Source organism: Ursus americanus, chromosome 14, assembly GCF_024610735.1.
Source record: "Ursus americanus isolate L20-20 chromosome 14, mUrsAme1.1.p, whole genome shotgun sequence".
NCBI classification, from domain to species: domain Eukaryota; kingdom Metazoa; phylum Chordata; class Mammalia; order Carnivora; family Ursidae; genus Ursus; species Ursus americanus.
This window is the reverse complement of record NC_142140.1, coordinates 48,852,366-48,871,828: the sequence shown is the minus strand read 5'-3', so window position 1 is coordinate 48,871,828 and position 19,463 is coordinate 48,852,366. Positions and strand designations below refer to the sequence as shown.

The 19,463-nt window shown below is 41.5% G+C and overlaps 1 pseudogene; it reads right to left on the bottom strand.

Moving 5' to 3' along the window:
* Positions 1–947: 947 nt before the first annotated feature.
* Positions 948–15,544, bottom strand: LOC123796655 (olfactory receptor-like protein OLF4; annotated as a pseudogene).
* Positions 15,545–19,463: the final 3,919 nt, after the last annotated feature.

Below are 19,463 nucleotides of genomic sequence, written 5' to 3'. Positions count from 1 at the left end.
GCATCCAAATTCTAATCGTATAAGATTATCCAATAAAGCATGAACCCACAAACCCCTATATACTCTGGCTATGGACCCTAATAAAGACAAATCCCTCTGTAATGCTCTCTCTTTCTCCCTCTCAATGCCTCTCTCCACCTCTGAGACCTTCCAGAATGGCCTTTGGGCATCCCATGTGCCCTCCAGGACCTGTGAGGAATAGACCTGGTTTTGTTAGAGTTCTCTGATGGGTGTGCTGAGGCCTGTCTTGCAGTCACAGTAAGAACCCAAGGGCTGGTGCAGCCACAGCAGAGGCTCTGGTCAGGGAAGCAACTGTGGGAATGTCCACAAGCACAGGGCACAGGGGGTGCCTGGGCTTTCCTAACCTGAGCATCCCTGTCAGTAGCCTGAGATGTAAAGGGAACAAGGTAAGAGTCCACATGATCAAGAAGAGGAGTAAAGGTAGCTATGTAAAAAGACTGACAGACTCTAGGTGAAAAGTAGGGTTTTGTATTCTCTACAATAAGGTCATGTGAAGGGTTTAGTAGTCAAGGTAGTTTCTTCCATATGAAGAATACAACCCATGATTATTCTTTTGGGAAATCTAGGGAAATTTTACTTGGCATGGTATGCATGATTTGAAATGAAATTAGTTAGAAGAAACCCAACTTGCCCCTTGGAAGATACAGAAATTTCCAGGCATTTGTGACTCAAGGTTTGGGAAAGCATTAGGAATATATGAAGATGGACAAAGGGGAACCTGCCTGTGTATGAGACAGAATAGAAGGTTAATAATCTGAGTTATAAAATGTGTGGAAAGGTTGAATAGAAACAAATGGAAATTCCAGAAAATAAATAGAAGGAGCAGATTCTACTTCCACAGCCTGATCAAAGAATGTCAGTTCCTGGCTCTGAGGCTCCGAGCCCTGCAATCATGGGCACTTCTTAAGCCCTAGAACGTATGGCCCTTACATCACTGGAACCCCAACAATTCTTTTCAGAGCTCCCTTTATGTCTCTGTTCCTCAGGCTGTAGATGAAGGGGTTCAGCATGGGGGTGACCACCGTGTACATCACCGAGGCCACTGCACTTGCATGGGAGCTCTGGGGAGCAGCAGAGCTAAGGTACACTCCTAGGCCTGTACAATAAAATAAGGAGACAACAGAGAGGTGAGACACACAGGTGGAAAATGCTTTATACTTGCCCTGAATTGATGATATTCGACATATAGAGGAAACAATCTTAGAGTAAGAGTAAAAGATCCCAGGCAAGAGAGCAAGACCCAGCAGCACAGTTGCAAAATACATCACCGTGTTATTAAGAAACATGTCAGAACAGGCATGCCCGACGACCTGATTGAATTCACAGAAGAAGTGCAGAATTTCCACCTCTGAACAGAAGGACAGCCGCAACACCATTAAGCTTTGTAACAAGAAATTCAGAACACTGATGATCCAGGACACCAGAACCAGCAGCCCACAGAGCCGGAGGTTCATGATGACTGTGTAGTGCAGGGGGTGACAGATGGCCACAAAGCTGTCATAGGCCATTGCAGTCAGGAGAATACCATCCCAGCCTGCAAAGAGTAGGACAAAGTATATCTGTGAGATGCAGCCTGCATAGGTTATGACTTTGCTCTGAGTCTGGATGTTCCGCAGTATCTTGGGGACGGTGGTGGAGGTGAAACAGATGTCGACAAAGGACAGGTTGGCCAGGAAGAAGTACATGGGGGTGTGCAGGTGGGAGTCAGAGGTGACGGCCACAATGATGAGTAGATTTCAACACACAGTGATCAGGTACATGGAGAGGAAAAGCCCAAATATAATGGGCTGCAGTTCTGGGTCCTCTGAAAATCCTAGAAGAAGAAACTCTGAAATTCTTGCATCATTGTCAGGTTCCGTGCGGTGGTGGAGGCTACAAGGAAAGAAAAAAAGATAATTTTCAAGCAAATGGGATTCATTTATGTATTTATTTTTCTTCATTTTTTATGTTTTAATTTTATTTAAATTCCATTAGTTAACCTACAGTGTAATATTCATTTCATGGGTACAATATCGTGATTCAACACTTCATGTAACACATGGTGCTCATCACATGTCCCCTCCTTCATCCCCACCACCTATTTCCTCCATCTCCCCACCACCTCCCCTCTGGTAACCATCAGTGTGTTCTCTGTGGTTAAGAGTCATTTCTTGGTTTGTCTCCCTCTTTCTCTCTCTCTTTTTCCTTTTTGCTAATGTTTTGTTTCTTAAATGGCACATATGAGTGAAATCATATGGTATTTGTATTTCATTGATTGACTTATTTTGCTTAGAATAATACTCTCTAGTTCCATTGTGTCATTGCAAATGGCAAGATTTCATTTTGGTTTATGAATGAGAAATATTCCATTGTACATACATATACCACATCTTCTTTATCAATTCATCTATTGACAGACACTGCAGCTATTTCCATAGGTTGGCTATTGGAGATAATGCTGCTAAAAACCTTAGGCTGCATGTATCCCTTTGAATTATTATTTTTGTATTCTTTTGGTAACTATCTAGTAGTTCAATTGCTGCGTCATAGGTCAGTTCTATTTTTACCTTTTTTTAAAAGGTTTTATTTATTTATTTGAGAGAGAGAGAGAGTGAGAGAGTGCACACACACAAGCAGGGGGAGGAGCAGAGGGAGAGAGAGTAGCAGGATCTCCGCTGGGCAGGGAGCCTGATATGGGGCTCAATCCCAGGACCCTGAGCCAAAGGCAGATGCTTAACTGACTGAGCCACCCAGGTGTCACTGTTTTTAACTTTTTGAGGAATCTCTATACTATTTCGCAAAGTGGCTCCATCAGTTTGCATTCCCCCTGAGTAAGGAAAGGGTTAAGGTACAGGCAGGGAGAGGTAGGAGGCCCCTGAATCCCCTGACTAGGATCCTGCAGGGCTACTTAACCAGGCTCACAGAAATGCCAGATGCAGAGAAATGTTATAAACAAGATATTAACCAGAGAGAAGGGAACATAAGGAATTCACCTTGTTTGTCCCAAATATAGATGAGATATTCACAAGATAGTTACAAATTCACTTTGTTTGTCTTAGATGTTATAGATGAGATATTTATCAAGTTTCCTGGTCAATTTTCTGTTAAAGACAGACCTTAACTGTCTTCAGGGTCAACCCATTTGAAACCCCTCTCACTGCAGAGAGCTTTTTTCCCTTTCCTTTCTGTTCTCACATTCCCTTACTAAGCTTTCACTTTACTTCACATTTTTGTGTCCATGAGATTCATTCTTTGGCTTCATGAGACAAGAACCCTGCAGCAACACCATCGGGGCAAAGCATTCCCCTTTCTCCACATCCTCACAAACAACTGTTGCTCTTTGTGTTGTTGATTTTAGCCATTCTGACAGCTGTGAGGTTATAGTGCATTGCGGTTTTGATTTGTAGCAAATGGGCATTATTAACAGAGTGACATGTTACAATATATATTTTGCTATCAAGAAAAAAAGAAAGAAATATATATTTTTTGTATTGATCCGATCCCATTTAGGGGAAGTTACATGATATCAGGAAGATACCTGATTAGGAATTCCTGTCCATTCAGCCTTTTCCCCAAGAGGGCATGTATTACAGTTTTAATGAGAAATGCCTTTCTGCATTTGAGGAATATATGATGTGTACTGACATCTTCTAGATAAAAAGCATAAGGTGCTGAGAAAGAAAAGTCCTTATATCCTTTGGGTAAATACCTAAGAGTGAAATTGCTGTATCATAGGGTAGCTTTATTTTTAACTTTTTGAAGAACCCCCATAGTGGTTTCCAGAGTAACTGTGTCAATTTTTATTCCCACCAATAATGGAAGATGGTTCTCTTTTCTCTGTATCCTTGACAACACCTGTTACTACCTATGTTGTTAATTTTAGCCATTCTAAGTGGTGTGAGGTGATATCTCATTGTGGTTTTGATGTGTATTTCCCTGGTGATGAGTGATGTTAAGCATCTTTTCTTGTGTCCATCAGTCATCTGTATGTCTTCTTTGGGAAAGTATCTACTCACGTCTTCTGCTTTTCTCATAAATGGATTATTTAGTTTTTTAGGTGTTGAGTTTGATAAGTTCTTTATATATTTTGGATACTAACCCTTTATCAGATATGTCATTTGCAAATCTCTTCCCCCATTCTGTAGGTTGCCCTAGTAGGTATTTACCCAAAGATTACAAAAATACTAATTCGAAGGGGGTTCATGGCACCCTGATGTTTATAGCAGCATTATCAACAATAGCCAAACTATGGAGAGAGCCCAACTGTCCATCGACTGATGAATGGATAAGGAAGATGTGGCACATATATACAATGGAATATCTCTCCACCAACAAATGTATGAAATCTTGCATTTGCAATGATGTGGATGGAGCTAGAGTGTACAATGCTTAGTGAAATAAGTCAGTCCAAGAAAGCCAAATACCATATGATTTCACTCAAGTGTGGCATATAAGAAACAAAACAAGTGAACATAGTCAGGGGAAAAGAGAGGAAACCAGGAAACAGACTCTTAAGTATAGAGAACAAACTGAAGATTGCTGGAGGGGAGGGGGGGAGGCAATGAGTGAAATAGATGATAAGGAATAAAGAGGGCTCTTGTGATAAGCACCCGTTGTTGTATGGAAGTGCTGAATCAGTAAATTATACACCTGAAGTTAATATTACAGTGTATGTTAACTAACTAGTATTTAAATAAAAACTTAGAGAAAAAAAGCCCTTACTATCCTATGATGGAGAAAGAATATGTATAAAAATAAAAAATTGTATACCATGTAAAATGGTGACAGGTGCTATGAAGGAAGAAAGTTGTTATAAAAAGGAATGGATGAGGAAGGTGCTTGAGATTTAAAGGAGTTCAGGAAGACCTACAGAGAAGGTGACATTTTAAGAGAGGCTTCAACAAAAGACTGAGCAGGAGGCAGGAGGATATCTGGGGGAGGTGGGTGCCCTGCAGAGAAAGCAGAGCAAAGGCCCTGCAGAAGGCACTTACTGCAGATATGCAGATCTCAACATGCAGTCAGTGTGGTGAGGGAACGAGCAAGAGGGAGAGAGATGAGAGGTGGTGGCAGAGAACGCTGAGGACCCAGGTGGCTTACCTGCCACTGATGGGACTTGGAGACACAGGGAGTCCTTCCTTTACATGTAGTTCTTTACATATTGTTGATTTTTCCCCCCTAGGTATTCTTTAAATAGAGATAGATCCCTTCCTTATTTCCATTTGTTGGTGAACATTCTGGCATTTAAGGGTCACATGGTGGAGTATATGAGCTTGGGTACCATTTCCCTGAGGACGACTCATGCAGTCACACACCCACACAAGCACACACACATGAGCACTCAGGTAACCACAGACATGCAGTTCACTCTGGTCTCCTGGCACTGTGCTTCTATCATGCTTTTCTTGCCCCCAGCCACAATAATTTTGAAAGAAATGATAGAAGTCAGCAGTCAACATCAGATTACCTTTACCCTGATTAATACGTAAACAGTACTTAAAATCTAGTTAGTAAGCCTCCGAAGGACATGGAAACATGGGCTCCATTTTCATATGATCACTTTGTGTCCTGTGTTTAAAGAAACATAAAAAAGCAGTTCCAAAAACACAGAGTGGAAAGAAATGGACACAAGGGGTAAAGGAGATCTAATAAGCTTGGGCAGTCCCTGAGACACTGTGATGAACAGAGAGCTTCCCTGCTTCTGGCAACATTCCAGCCCCAGTCCACATTCCCTGATGCCCGGAATGATTAACAAAGCAGGAAACAGTGTATCTAAACAAGAAAGGAGTGGTATTTTTATGATGTCAAGACAATTTACTGATTGACTATCCCTCTAGAACAATGTGCAAAGGGAATAAACCTGCAATCCACAACAGAAAATATACAATGTACGACAATAGAAGGGGATTTTTAAAGATGAAATAAACTGAGGGCTTCAGAGGGGAGGGGGGTGGGGGAATGGGATAGGACGGTGATGGGTAGTAAGAAAGGCACGTATTGCATGGTGCACTGGGTGTTATACGCAACTAATGAATCATGGAACTTTACATCAGAAACCAGGGATGTACTGTATGGTGACTAACATAATATAATAAAAATATTATTATAATAAAAAATAAATATAAAAAAATAAATATGAAATAATAAAAGACTTTTCTGAATGCTTTAAATGAAAAAATTTTGGAATCAGAAAATCACGTTTTGAATGTCAGATCTACCACATATAAGCCGTTTGAACTTGGGAGAGACAACCAATCCATTCCAAATGTGAATATCCTTACTGAACTAGTGGTGATAGCAGCACCCGTCCTCTTAGGGTGGCAGACAGCATTCATCAGTATATGTAAAAAGCTTACAATATAGTTCCTTCCTGTGACTAGATGAATGATTATCACTGGTGAACAGGTAGGCTGAGTTTTTTCTTCTACCTCACAAATGTCTCCATCATTGCCATACCTCTTGGTAATGAAGCATTACAAAGTAAAGCTAATTAGCATATTCCTTTTTGCATATAAAACACATTTTTTTAATGTGAATACTCACTGTGAGAGAAGATGCTGAGAAATGTGTGTCTCAGGAACTGCTCTTGCAAGGGAAGAGCTACCTGCATGGGTCTGGGGCTTTCTATAAATACAGAACACGCTCGAAACCACCACATCTTAAAAAGTTCACCACACACGCCTCCAAGCTAATATTCTGTTTTCCTAACTCTTTTTTTTTTTTAAATCAATATAGACCGCAATGGTCTCTTTATTGAAAATATACGAAAACACTTATTTATTTATTTATTTATTTATTTATTTATTTATTGGCATTTAATGATTTTTTATTATATTATGTTAGTTACCATACAGTACATCCCCAGTTTCTGATGTAAGGCTTGGTGATTCATTAGTTGTGTATAACACCCAGTGCACCATGCAATATATGCCCTCCTTACTACCCATCACCAGCCTATTCCATTCCCCCACCCCCCTCTCCTCTGAGGCCCTCAGTTTGTTTCTCATAGTCCATAGTCTCTCATGTTTCATTCCCACTTCTGATTACCCCCCTTTCTTTATCCCTTTCTTCCCCTACCCATCATCCTAGTTCCTATGTTCCATAGATGAGAGAAATCATATGATAGTTGTCTTTCTCTGCTTGACTTATTTCACTTAGCATTATCTCCTCCAGTGCCGTCCATGTTGTGGCAAATGTTGAGAACTCGTTCTTTCTGATACCTGAGTAATATTCCATTGTATATATGGACCACAACTTCTTAATCCAGTCATCTGTTGAAGGGCATCTCGGTTCCTTCCACGATTTAGCTATTGTGGACATTGCTGCTATGAACATTGGGGTGCATATGGCCCTTCCCTTTACTACGTCTGTATCTTTGGGGTAAACACCCAGTAGTGCAATGGCTGGATCATAGGGTAGCTCAATTTTTAACTTTTTAAGGGACCTCCACACTGTTTTCCAGAGTGGCTGTACCAACTTGCATTCCCACCAACAATGTAGGAGGGATCCCCTTTCTCCACATCCTCTCCAACAATTGTTGTTTCTTGCCTTGTCAATTTTTGCCATTCTAACTGCTGTAAGGTGGTATCTCAGTGTGGTTTTGATTTGAATTTCCTTGATGGCTAATGATTTTGAACATTTTTTCATGTGTCTGTTAGCCATTTGTATGTCTTCATTGGAAAAGTGTCTGTTCATATCTTCTGCCCATTTTTTGATTTGTTTATTTGTTTCTCATGTATTGAGTTTGAGAAGTTCTTTGTAGATCTTGGATACCAGTCCTTTATCTGTAGTGTCATTTGCAAATATCTTCTCCCATTCCGTGGGCTGCCTCTTAGTTTTTCTGACTGTTTCCTTGGCTGTGCAGAAACTTTTAATCTTGATGAAGTCCCATAAATTCATTTTATCTTTTGTTTCTCTTGTCTTTGGGGATGTGTCATGAAAAAGGTTGCTTTGGCCGATGTCGTAGAGGTTGCTGCCTATGTTCTCCTCTAGAATTTTGATGGATTCCTGTCTCACATCGAGGTCTTTCATCCATTTGGAGTTTATTTTTGTGTATGGTGTGAGATAGTGGTCAAGTTTCATTCTTTTGCATGTAGCTGTCCAATTTTCCCAGCACCATTTATTGAAGAGACTGTCTTTTTCCCACCGGATGTTTTTTCCTGCTTTATCAAATATTAGTTGCCCAAAGAGCTGAGGGTCCATTTCTGGGCTCTCTATTCTGTTCCATTGGTCTATGTGTCTGTTTTTGTGCCAGTACCATGCTGTCTTTGTGATCACAGCTTTGTAGTACAGCTCGAAATCCGGCATTGTGATGCCCCCAGCTTTGTTTTTCCTTTTCAACAGTTACTTGGAGATTCGGGGCCTTTTCTGTTTCCATACAAATTTAAGGACTATTTGTTCTAGTTCTTTGAAAAATGTCCTCGGTATTTTGATCGGGATAGCATTGAAAGTGTAGATTGCTCTGCGTAGCATGGACATTTTAACTATGTTAATTCTTCCGATCCATGAGCATGGAATATCTTTCCATCTTTTTATGTCTTCCTCAATGTCTTTCAAGAGTGATTTATAGTTTCTAGAATATAGGTCCTTTAAATCTCTGGTTGAGTTAATTCCAAGGTAACGTATGGTTTTTGGTGCTATTGTAAATGGGATGGATTCCCTAATTTCTCTTTCTTTCTTCTCGTTATTCGTGTACAGAAATGCAACTGATTTCTGAGCATTGATTTTGTATCCTGCCACATTACTGATTTGCTCTATAACTTCTAATAGTTTGGGAGTGGCTTCTTTTGGGTTTTCCATATAGAGTATTATGTCATCTGCAAAGAGAGACAGTTTTACTTCTTCTTTGCCAATTTGAATACCTTTGATCCCTTTTTGTCATCTGATTGCTGTTGCAAGGACTTCTAATACTATGTTGAATAATAGTGGCAAGAGTGGGCATCCTTGTCGAGTTCCTGATCTTAAGAGAAATATTCCAGCTTTTCCCCATTGAGAATAATATTGGCAGTAGGCTTTTCATAGATGGCTTTTATGAGATTGAGAAATGTACTATCTATTCCTACACTCTGAAGGGTTTTAATCAGGAAAGGATGCTGTATTTTGTCAAATGCTTTTTCGGCATCGATTGAGAGGATCATATGGTTCTTGAGTCTTTTATTGTTGATATGATGTATCACGCTGATTGATTTGCGAGTATTGAACCACGCTTGCATCCCAGGTATGAATCCCACTTGATCGTGATGGATAATCCTTTTAATGTACTGTTGGATTCTATTAACAAGTATCTTGTTGAGGATTTTGGCATCCATATTCATTAGGGAAATCGGTCTGTAATTCTCCTTTTTGAGAGGGTCTTTGCCTGGTTTGGGGATCAAGGTAATATTGGCCTCATAGAATGAGTTTGGTAGCTTTCCTTCTGTTTATATTTTTTGAAATAGCTTTCGGAGAATAGGTATTATTTCTTCATTGAATGTTTGATAGAATTCCCCCAGGAAAACCGTCCAGGCCTGGAGTTTTGTTATTTGGAAGGTTGTTTATCACTGACTCAATTTCTTCATAATTAATTGGCCTGTTTAAGGAATCAATTTCTTCCGGTTTCAATCTTGGCAGTTGATAGGTTTCCAAGAAGGATTCCATCTCTTCCAGATTGCTTAGTTTATTGGCATATAGCTGTTGATAAAAATTTCTAATCATCCTTCCAAATTCAATGGTGTTTGTTGTGACCTCTCCTTTTTCATTCATAATTTTAATAATCTGGGTCCTTTCTCTTTTCTTTTGGATAAGTGTTGCCAGTGGTCTGTCAATTTTATTGATTCTCTCCAAGAACCAGCTTCTAGTCCTGTTGATCTGCTCTACTGTACTTCTGGTTTCTGCTTGATTGATTTCAGCTCTAATTTTGGTCAACTGCTTCCTCGTGCGTGGATTAGGCCTGTCCCTCTGTTGCTGTTCCAGCTTCTTGAGGTGAGAATATAAAAACTGCATTTTAGATTTTTCTATTCTTTTGAGTGAAGCTTGGATGGCTATGTGTTTCCCCCTTAGGACGGCCTTTGCAGTATCCCATAGGTTTTGGACTGTTGTATTTTCATTCTCATTGGTCTCCATACATTGTTTAATTTGATTTTTGATTTCCTGGTTTATCGAGTCATTCCTGAGCAGGATGCTTCTTAGGCTCCAAGTGTTTGAGTTTCTTCCAAATATTTCCTTGTGGTTGAGTTCCAATATCAGAGCATTGTGGTCTGAGAATATGCAGGGCATAATTTCAATCTTTTGGTTATCGGTTGAGACCTGTTTTGTGTCCCAGAACATGGTCTATTCTTGAGAATGTTCCATGGGCATTAGAATAGAATGAGTATTCTTTGGTTCTGGGGTGTAGTGTTCTATATATATCTATGAGGTCCAACTCGTCGAGTATGGCATTCAAAGCCTTTGTTTCTTTGCTTAGTCTTTGCCAGGGGGTTCTGTCTATTTCTGAGAGTAGAGTGTTGAGGTCCCCTACTATTAATGTATTTTTATTTATATGTCTCTTTATTCTGGTTAAGAGTTGGTTTTGTATCTTGCTGCTCCCCTGTTGGGGGCATATATATTTAAAATGTGATATCCACTTGTTGAATACTTCCTTTAAGAATAATATAGTGCCCTTCTGCGTCTCTAACTATGGTCTGTAGTTTAAAATCCAATTTATCTGATATGAGAATTGCTACCCCAGCTTTCCTTTGAGGTCCATTTGCGTGAAGGATGGTACTCCATCCCCTTACTCTCAGTCTGAATGCATCTTTGGGTTTAGAAATGAGTCTCTTGTAGACAGCAAATGGATGGGTCATTTCTTTCTACCCAATCTGCAACCCTGTGGCATATAAGGGAGCATTTAAGCCATTCACATTAAGACTGAGTACTGAGAGATATGATTTTAATGATGCCATGTTGCCAGTAAAGTCTTCATTTGTATTGGCTGTGACTTTCTCTTCTGTATCACTCTTGGGGCCTTTTTACTTTTATAGAACCCCCCGTAATATCTCCTCTAGGGCTGGTTTCATGGTTACGAAATTGGTTAGTGACTGGCAATTCTGAAATGTCTTTATTTCTCCATCAATTCTGAATGACAGCCTTGCTGGATAAAGGATCCTTGGCTGCATGTTTTTCTCTGAAAGAGTTTTAAAAATGCTCCCCCAACCCTTTCTTTCATTCCAGGTCTGTTTAGACAGGTCTGACGTAATTCTGATGCCTTTGCCTTGGTACGTGAGAAATTTCTTTGCCCTGGCCGCTTTCAATAGTGTATCCTTGGATCTAATATTTGTGAAATGCACTATGACGTGACGTGGCATAGGTTTGTCATGGTTGACCTTGGGAGGGGTCCTCTCTGCCTCTTGGACACGAATGTTTGTTTCCCTCGCTAGATTAGGGAAGTTTTCAGCTACAATTTGTTCAAATATCTCTTCTAGACCTCTGTTTTTCTCCACCCCCTCGGGGATGCCGATGATTCTAACATTGGATCATTTCATTGAGTCAGTATTCTCCCGTAACCTACATTTGTGGGCTTGGATTTTTTTAAGAGCAGCTTCTATTTTGGTTTTTTCCTCTATTAACCCATCCTCCAATTCACTAACCCGTTCCTCTGCTTCTGTGACCCTGGCCATCAGAGCCTCTAGTTTTGCCTGCATTTGGCTCATAGAATTTTTAATTTCTGTCAGATTCACTCTCATTTCTGTCCTTAGGGATTCTATATTCTCAGTAACCTTTTCGTTAATAGTTTTTTCAATTCTACTCATCATTTTGACCATTGTTACTCTGAATTCCATTTCTGATAATTTGGTTACGTCCATATCCATTATTTCTGTGGCAGAGGCCACAGACTCACTGTCTTTTCTTTGCTGGGGGGGGGGCTTCTCCTTCTTGTCATTCTGATGAGGAGAGGTTGCGGGGTTGTCCAGAGCCCAAATTATTGACTGGGTCCCAGGCCGTGCCCCTTGTTTATAGGGATCTTAGGGATGTGGGCTACTTTAAAGATTTTATTTATTTATTTATGTGGCAGCCAACCAGCGAGAGAGGGAACAGAAGCAGGGGAGTGGGAGAGGAAGAAGCAGGCTCCCAGTGGAGGAGCCTGATGAGGGACTCCTTTCCGGAACCCCGGGATCACGCCCTAAGCCAAAGACAGACACTCAGTGACTGCACCCCCCAGGCGCCTGGGTTGTAGGCTTCTTGATTTTTCAGCCTGCCTTCTTGGGGAGGCGCCTGCCGCACTGATACTCAGGCAGCCCTGTTTGGGTAGAGTCTCCGTGTCCCCTGCAAGGGGGGATGGGGATGGGCACGCTGTGAGCCGGTATTTCCAGGCTTTTGTTCTCTGGCGGCTTTCCCTGGCGGTTTGCTGTGCCTCTTCTGAGAGTCAGAGCATCAGAGGCTGAATTGTCACAGAACAGAGGGATTGCAGCCCGTTCTCCACTGATGTTCTGGCCACTTTAACTCTGTTACTGATGGTGCTGCTCAACCCTGTAGCATCCTGGGATGTGCGCCCCACACCCGGTGTCCCAGCCCTCATTTCAAAGGCGCGCGTCTCTGTCCTTTGTGTTTCTAACGCCGCCAGCCGCCAGCCGCCCTGCGCATGCTCCGGGAGCTCCCGGTCTCAGTCTGGATCCAGTGAGCACACCGGGATATCGGAGTTCGTGAGATGCCTGGTGGCGCGCTCCCGGCTCGCTGGCCTCTGTCAGCTCTCTTGCAGGTGCCATCCAGGAGTCCTCCCGCTCCCCCGTGCAGGTGGCTGCCACTTCCCGGCACCCGAACACGGCGGCTCCCTCCCCCTTCCATTTATCTTCCGATATCTGTGCGCGGTTTCATGGCTCCCCTCTTCGTACCTCAATATTCAGCGCTGGAGATGTTCATTTTTAGAGATCCAGATGTATCTTCCTGTGTCTCAGGCTGATTCCGTGGTTATTTAGGCTGCTCTGGTACCTATCCAGCTCGACTCAGGGGACCGGCTGAAAAAGGGGTCCCCTACTCCTCCGCCATCTTAACTCCCTCTGGTAGTGATTTTTAAACCAATAAATGAACAAATGAAAAGCAGAATGGTGAAGGGGAGTGGGAGATACAGGCTTCCAGTTAAGGAATGAATGAGTCATGGGAATAAAATGCACAGCGTGAGGAATCTACTCAGTGGTATTGTCAGAGTGTTGTGTGGTGACAGATGGCAGCTCCACAGGGGGTGAGCACGGTGTAATTTTTAAGATGTTGTCACTGTGTTGTACACCCAAAACTAATGTAACATTGTGTGTCAACCACACTCAAATTTTAAAAATTAATTTTGAGAAATTCAAGTCTGTTCTGAGAGCCTTGGCATCACTATTCTCTCTGATGGGCACACGCTTCCATGGATAACTTTGTGTCTCCTGCTGTCTCCTCCTGAAGCCTCTGTGTAAATGTGTGCTGATTTCACTCACATATGGAAAATAAGAAACAGTGCAGAGGATCGTAGGGGAAGGGAGGGAAAACTGAATGGAAAGTCATCAGAAGGGGAGAAAAACCATGATAGATTCTTAACTCAAGGAAACAAACTGAGGGTTGCTGGAGGGTAGTGCTGGGGGATGGGGTAACAGGGTGATGGGCATTAAAGAGGGCATGTGATGTGATGAGCACTGAGTGTCATGTTATTTTTTGTTTCCCGTAGTCACCTCCACCACATGGAACCAGGAAATGATACACACATTTCACGATTTTGCACTCCCGTGTTATATCACTTTCAGGTGTCCAGTTTATAGAGGCGCACTCCCCTGTCAGTTTATCTTCCAATATTTCCTGAAAATTCAAGATTCCACAAAATGTAGTCATTTTTCTGCTTGTAGAGATCCAGATATGTTTTCTTACATCTCAGGTTGAATCCGTGTATGTTGAGGATGGTTTGATAGATTTCCAACTAAATTTGAGGGAACAGATGGAACAAGGTTCCCTACTCTGCTGCCATCTTGCTCCTGACCCTCTATGTAGACCCCATAAAAATGTTTTAAATTCTATTAGTTAATGTATAACTTCTTCCTTCTCAGTTTCTTGCATTAATTAAGAGGTTTTACCTGTAGATTTTATTTGTTTATTTTTTGTTTTGGGGTATTGTACACATGAAATGAATACTACACTGTAGGTTAACTAACTGGAAAGCATTGTCCACAATTGCTAAATCGTGGAAGGAACTGAGATGCCCTTTAACAGAGGACTGGATTAAGAAGTTGTGGTCCATATATACAATGGAATATTACTCAGCCTTCAGAAAGAACGAGTTCTCAACATTTGCTGCAACATGGACGGCACTGGAGGAGATAATGCTAAGTGAAATAAGTCAAGCAGAGAAAGACAATTATCATATGATTTATTTCATCTATGGAACATAAGAACTAGGAAGATCGGTAGGGGAAGAAAGGGATAAAGAAAGGGGGGGTAATCAGAAGGGGGAATGAAGCATGAGAGACTATGGACTCTGAGAAACAAACTGAAGGCTTCAGAGGGGAGGGGGGTGGGGGAATGGGATAGGCTGCTGATGGGTAGTAAGGAGGGCACGTATTGCATGGAGCACTGGGTGTTATATGCAACTAATAAATCATTGAAATTTACATCAGAAAAAAAACTTAAAAATAAAAAATAAAGAATAATAAATACATAAATGAAGACCATTTGCTTGAAAATCATTATTTAATTTTTTTTCTTTCTTTGTAGTCTCCACCACCACATGGAACCACACAATGATACAAGAATTTCAGAATTTCTTCTTCGGTGATTGTCAGAGGACCCAGAACTGCAGCCCCTCATATTTGGGCTTTTCCTCTCCATGTACCTGATCACTGTGTGTGGAAACCTGATCATCGTCCTGGCCCTTAGCTCAGACTCCCACCTCCACACCCCCATGTACTTCTTCCTGGCCAACCTGTCCTTTGTAGACATCTGTTCCACCTCCACCACCATCCCCAATATGCTGCTGAACATCCAGACTCAGAGCAAAGTCATAACCTATGAAGGCTGCATCACACAGATGTATTTTTTCCTAGTCTTTGTTGGATTTGATGACTTTCTCCTGGCTGTAATGGCCTATGACCGTTTCATGGCCATCTGTCACCCCCTGCACTACACAGTCATCATGAAACCTACCTCTGGTGGTCTGGGTGATGAGTGTCCTGAATTCCTTATTAGAAAGCTTAATGGTGTCATGGCTGTACTTCTGTAGTGAAGTGAGAATCTCCAGCTTTTTCTGTGATATCAAACAGCTTTATCTGTGATGTCCAACTTGCCTGTTCCGACACCTTTCTTAATGACGTGGTGATGTATTTTGGATCTGGGCTGCTGGGTGGTGGTCCCCTTGCTGGGACCTTTACTCTTACTCTAAGATAGTTTCTTCCATACTTGGGATCTCATCAGCTCAGGGCAAGTACAAAGCATTTTCCACCTGTGCGTCTCACCTCTCTGTTGTCTCCCTATTTTATTGTACAAGCCTAGGAGTGTACCTTAGCTCTGCTGCTCCCCAGAGCTCCCATGCAGGTGCAGTGGTCTCGGTGATGTACACAGTGGTCACGCCCATGCTGAACCCCTTCATCTACAGCCTTAGGAACAAAGACATAAAGAGGGCTCTGAAAAGAATTTTTTGGATTCCAGTGATGTAAGGGCCCATCGTCCTGGGGATGAAGAAGGGTCCATGATTGCAGGGCTCAACCTTCAGAGCCAGGAACTGCTATTCTTAGGTCTGATTAGGGGAGTGGAATCTGCACCTCACATTTATTTATTGGAATTTCCAATTGTTTGAATTCAACATTTCCACACATTTAAGTAATTCACTTATTAACCTTCTGTTCTGTCTGATGGACAGACAGTATTCCACTTTGTCCGTTTTCATATGTTCCAATGTTTTCCCCAAACTTCAATTACAAATGCCTGAAAATTTCTGTATCTTACGTGGGGCAAGTTCAATATCTTCAAACTAATTTCATTTCAAATGATTTATACCATGCCAAGTAAATTTTCCCTAGATTTCGCAAAAGAATAATCACGAGTTGTATTCTTCATATGAAAGAAATTACATTGGCTACTGAGCCCTTCACATAACTTTTTTGTAGAGAATACAAAACCCGACCACAGAATTACGTTGATTCTATCTGTCTTTTTACACCACTACCTTTACTCCTCGTCCTGATAATGTGGACTTTAACATTGTTCTGTTTACGTCTCAGGCTCCTGACAGGGGTGCTCAGGCTAGGAAAGCCCGGGCACACCCTGCGCCCCTGTGTTTGTGGACATTCCCGTGATGCTTCCCTGACCAGGGCCTCTGCTGTGGCCACACCAGCCTTTGGGTTCTTACTGTGACTGCAAGACAGGCCTCAGCAGCACCCATTAGAGAACTCTAACGAAACCAGTTTTATTCCTCACAGGTCCTGGAGGACAGAGGCAGAAAGTGCAGAGGGTCAGAGAATCAGAACAAGAGAGTGAAAGCCCTGAACTGGGGCCCTGCCTTTATTGGGGTCCATGGGCAGAGTGGCCAAGGGTTCCCAGGTTCACTCTTTATTGACCAGTTTAAAACATAACAGTGAAATTCTGGCAGGGAAAGGGAAAGCAGGATCACTACTCATTCAGTATCGAGGTCACCCAGATCTTTCTACAGAGGTACTTCATGGATGGGGACAGCCTCACTGCTTACCTGGTAATAGTGCCACACACCCAACACTATGTTTATTCAGCATTGTTGTCCTTGAAATACATGCTTCAGAAATAAAAGCTTCATGTCAGACACTTTCTCTACAAACGTGCTAAAAATAGTCTCCTTGTTTTATTCTGTTATTCACCTAGGTGTCCAGAATGCCTACCACAGCCACTGGCAAATGTTGATTAGCAAACCTATCTCTCCCAGTGGAGTAGACCTGGGAAGACAAATTTGAATGAATGGATTGACTTGATATGTTCTTAGTGTCAGAGATGATCGCAAATATGTGGTTGCATTTTTGGTGGGGGTAAATACTCAGTAGTGGGATCCCTAGATCATAGAGTAGGTCTATTTTAATTTTTAGGAACCTCCACACCATTTTCTGAATGACTGCACCAGTTTGCATTCCCAGCCACAGTACAAAAGTGTTCCCCTTTCTCCACACCCTTGCCAACATCTGTTGTTTCCTGTGTTGTAGATTTTAGTCATTCGGACAGGTGTGAGATGATAGCTGATTGTGATTCTGATTTGCGTTTCCCTGGTGAGTGCTGTTGAGTGTCTTTTCATGTGCCTGTTGCTCATCTGGATGTCTTATTTGGAGAAATGTTTGTATATGTCTTCTGGCCGTTTTAAGTTGATTTTATTAATTGTTTGGTGTTAACTTGTATAAGTTCTTCATGTATTTGGCATGTTAAACCCTTATTTGGTATATCATTTGAAAGTATCTTTTTCCATTAAGTAGTTTGTCTTTTTGTTTTGTTGACTGTTTCTTTTACAGGAACTTTTTATTTTGATGTAGCCATTTACAACATGGATGGATCCAGAGGGTATAATGCTAAGTGAAATAAGTCAGTCAGAGAAAGGCAAATACCATATCAATTCACTCACATGTGGGATTTAAGAAACAAAACAAAGACAAAAAGAGAGAAAAAAAAATCAGCCGCTTCAATATGGAGAACAAAGTGGTGGTTACCAGAGGGGAGGGGATGGGAGGATGCATGAAGTAGGAGAAGGGGATTAAGAGTAAACTTATCAAGGGGCTCATGGGTGGCTCAGTTGATTTAGCATCTGACTCTTGGTTTCTACTCAGGTCATAATACCAGGGTTGTGAGATCAACCCTTGCATCAGGCTCCTCCTAAGTGTGGAGTCAACTTCAGATATTCTCTCCTTCTGCCCCTCCCCATGCTCTCTCTCTCTCTCTAATAAATAAATAAATAAATAAATAAATAAATAAATAAATAAATAAATAAATAAAACATTAGTAAAAAAAGAGTACACTTATCATGATGCCCAGTGAGTAATGTATAGAATTCCTGAATCACTATAGTGTACACTGTATGCTAATTGTACTGGCATTAAAAAAATAAAAATATTTAAGAACTGTGAGGGTGCAGCATTTCAGGCCACCAACTTTATTACTATCCAAAATATTTCCTTTACATGGTGTGCATCTATTTATGGAAGCAAAGATAATTGATATCCACAACTGAGGGGGTTTATTCTTTCAGGTGAAGGATCTCTTAGTCTCTTCTCTGTTTTATCACAGAGTTATTTTCCTGTTTCTACTCGAAAATTTCCACTGCTACCATGTTATATGACTCTAGTGTTCCATGAAATAACCCCCATTCCTAGTATTTGTCACAAATGCTAAGGGATGGTGAAAGAACAATATTGGCATCATCTGTTTCCCACCTCCTTCCTGCTCAGAAGTCTTCCACCTGTTGGGACACCTGGGTGGCTCAGTCGTTAAGCATCTGCCTTCGGCTCAGGGCGTGATCCCAGCATTCTTGGATTGAGCCCCACATCAGCCTCCTCTGCTGGGAGCCTGCTTGTGTTCCCTCTCTCGCTGGCTGTCTCTCTCTCTGTCAAATAAATAAAATCTTAAAAAAAAAAAAAGAAGTCTTCCACCTGCGAGGTCAGAGGACACTTCACAGGAAAGCTGGATGTCCTGCTGGTTGTGGTTCAGGGTCATCAGTTCTTCTGCACAGACGTGCACATCCTTCAAACTCCCCCAGTGACCCAGAAAGGACTCCACATATAGTCACTTGTTCATAAAGTCATTGGAAGTAAACTTGAATAACAGAATGATCATGCCTGCTCTCCTTAAGGTCAGATATGCAACAAGTAAAAAGGAGCACATGTTGTAATTGTCTCAGGTCTGTTCACTTGGATGATTGTGTCAGTCAGCTCTCTCCATGTAACAGTCTGTCTTTGTCAAATGGGATATCATAACACCTTTACAATCAAACAGAAATATATGCTGGGGAGTGTTTCTGATCTCTGCTGGGTCCTCATGGATCTGGAGTCAGGCATGAATCTCTACATATTTTTTCTAAGGCTGAACCATGGTGTCGTGTGTGGCTGTAATGCTCTTCTGTTCCAGCCACTTTATGGGCTCTTATTACTACACTTCCGTATGTAGGTTAATCTCCTACTCATAGAAAAAGTTTGGTTTATAGTGTGAATTACTTAAATTTAATTCCATTGTTCATATACCCATAATTAACACTTGGCTTTCTTCCCCATCAGAAGTGCGATCTCTTACATGAGAGTCAGCTGCCTGTGTTCGAGATCCTACTAGTAGCCATGCATCATTAGGTTTGCTCCACTGAATTAATCATTGGAGTAAAATTATACACAATAACCTGCATATGTGAAATGTACACATAGGTAAGTTCAAGGAGCTACATGGAAAATGAATAGTACACGTTGCAAGTTTCTATTTGTATATGAGTTAAGGCTGTACATAAGTTTTAACGGTTTCATTAGGTAATTACTAAACATTTAAGCATCCTGAGCATCATA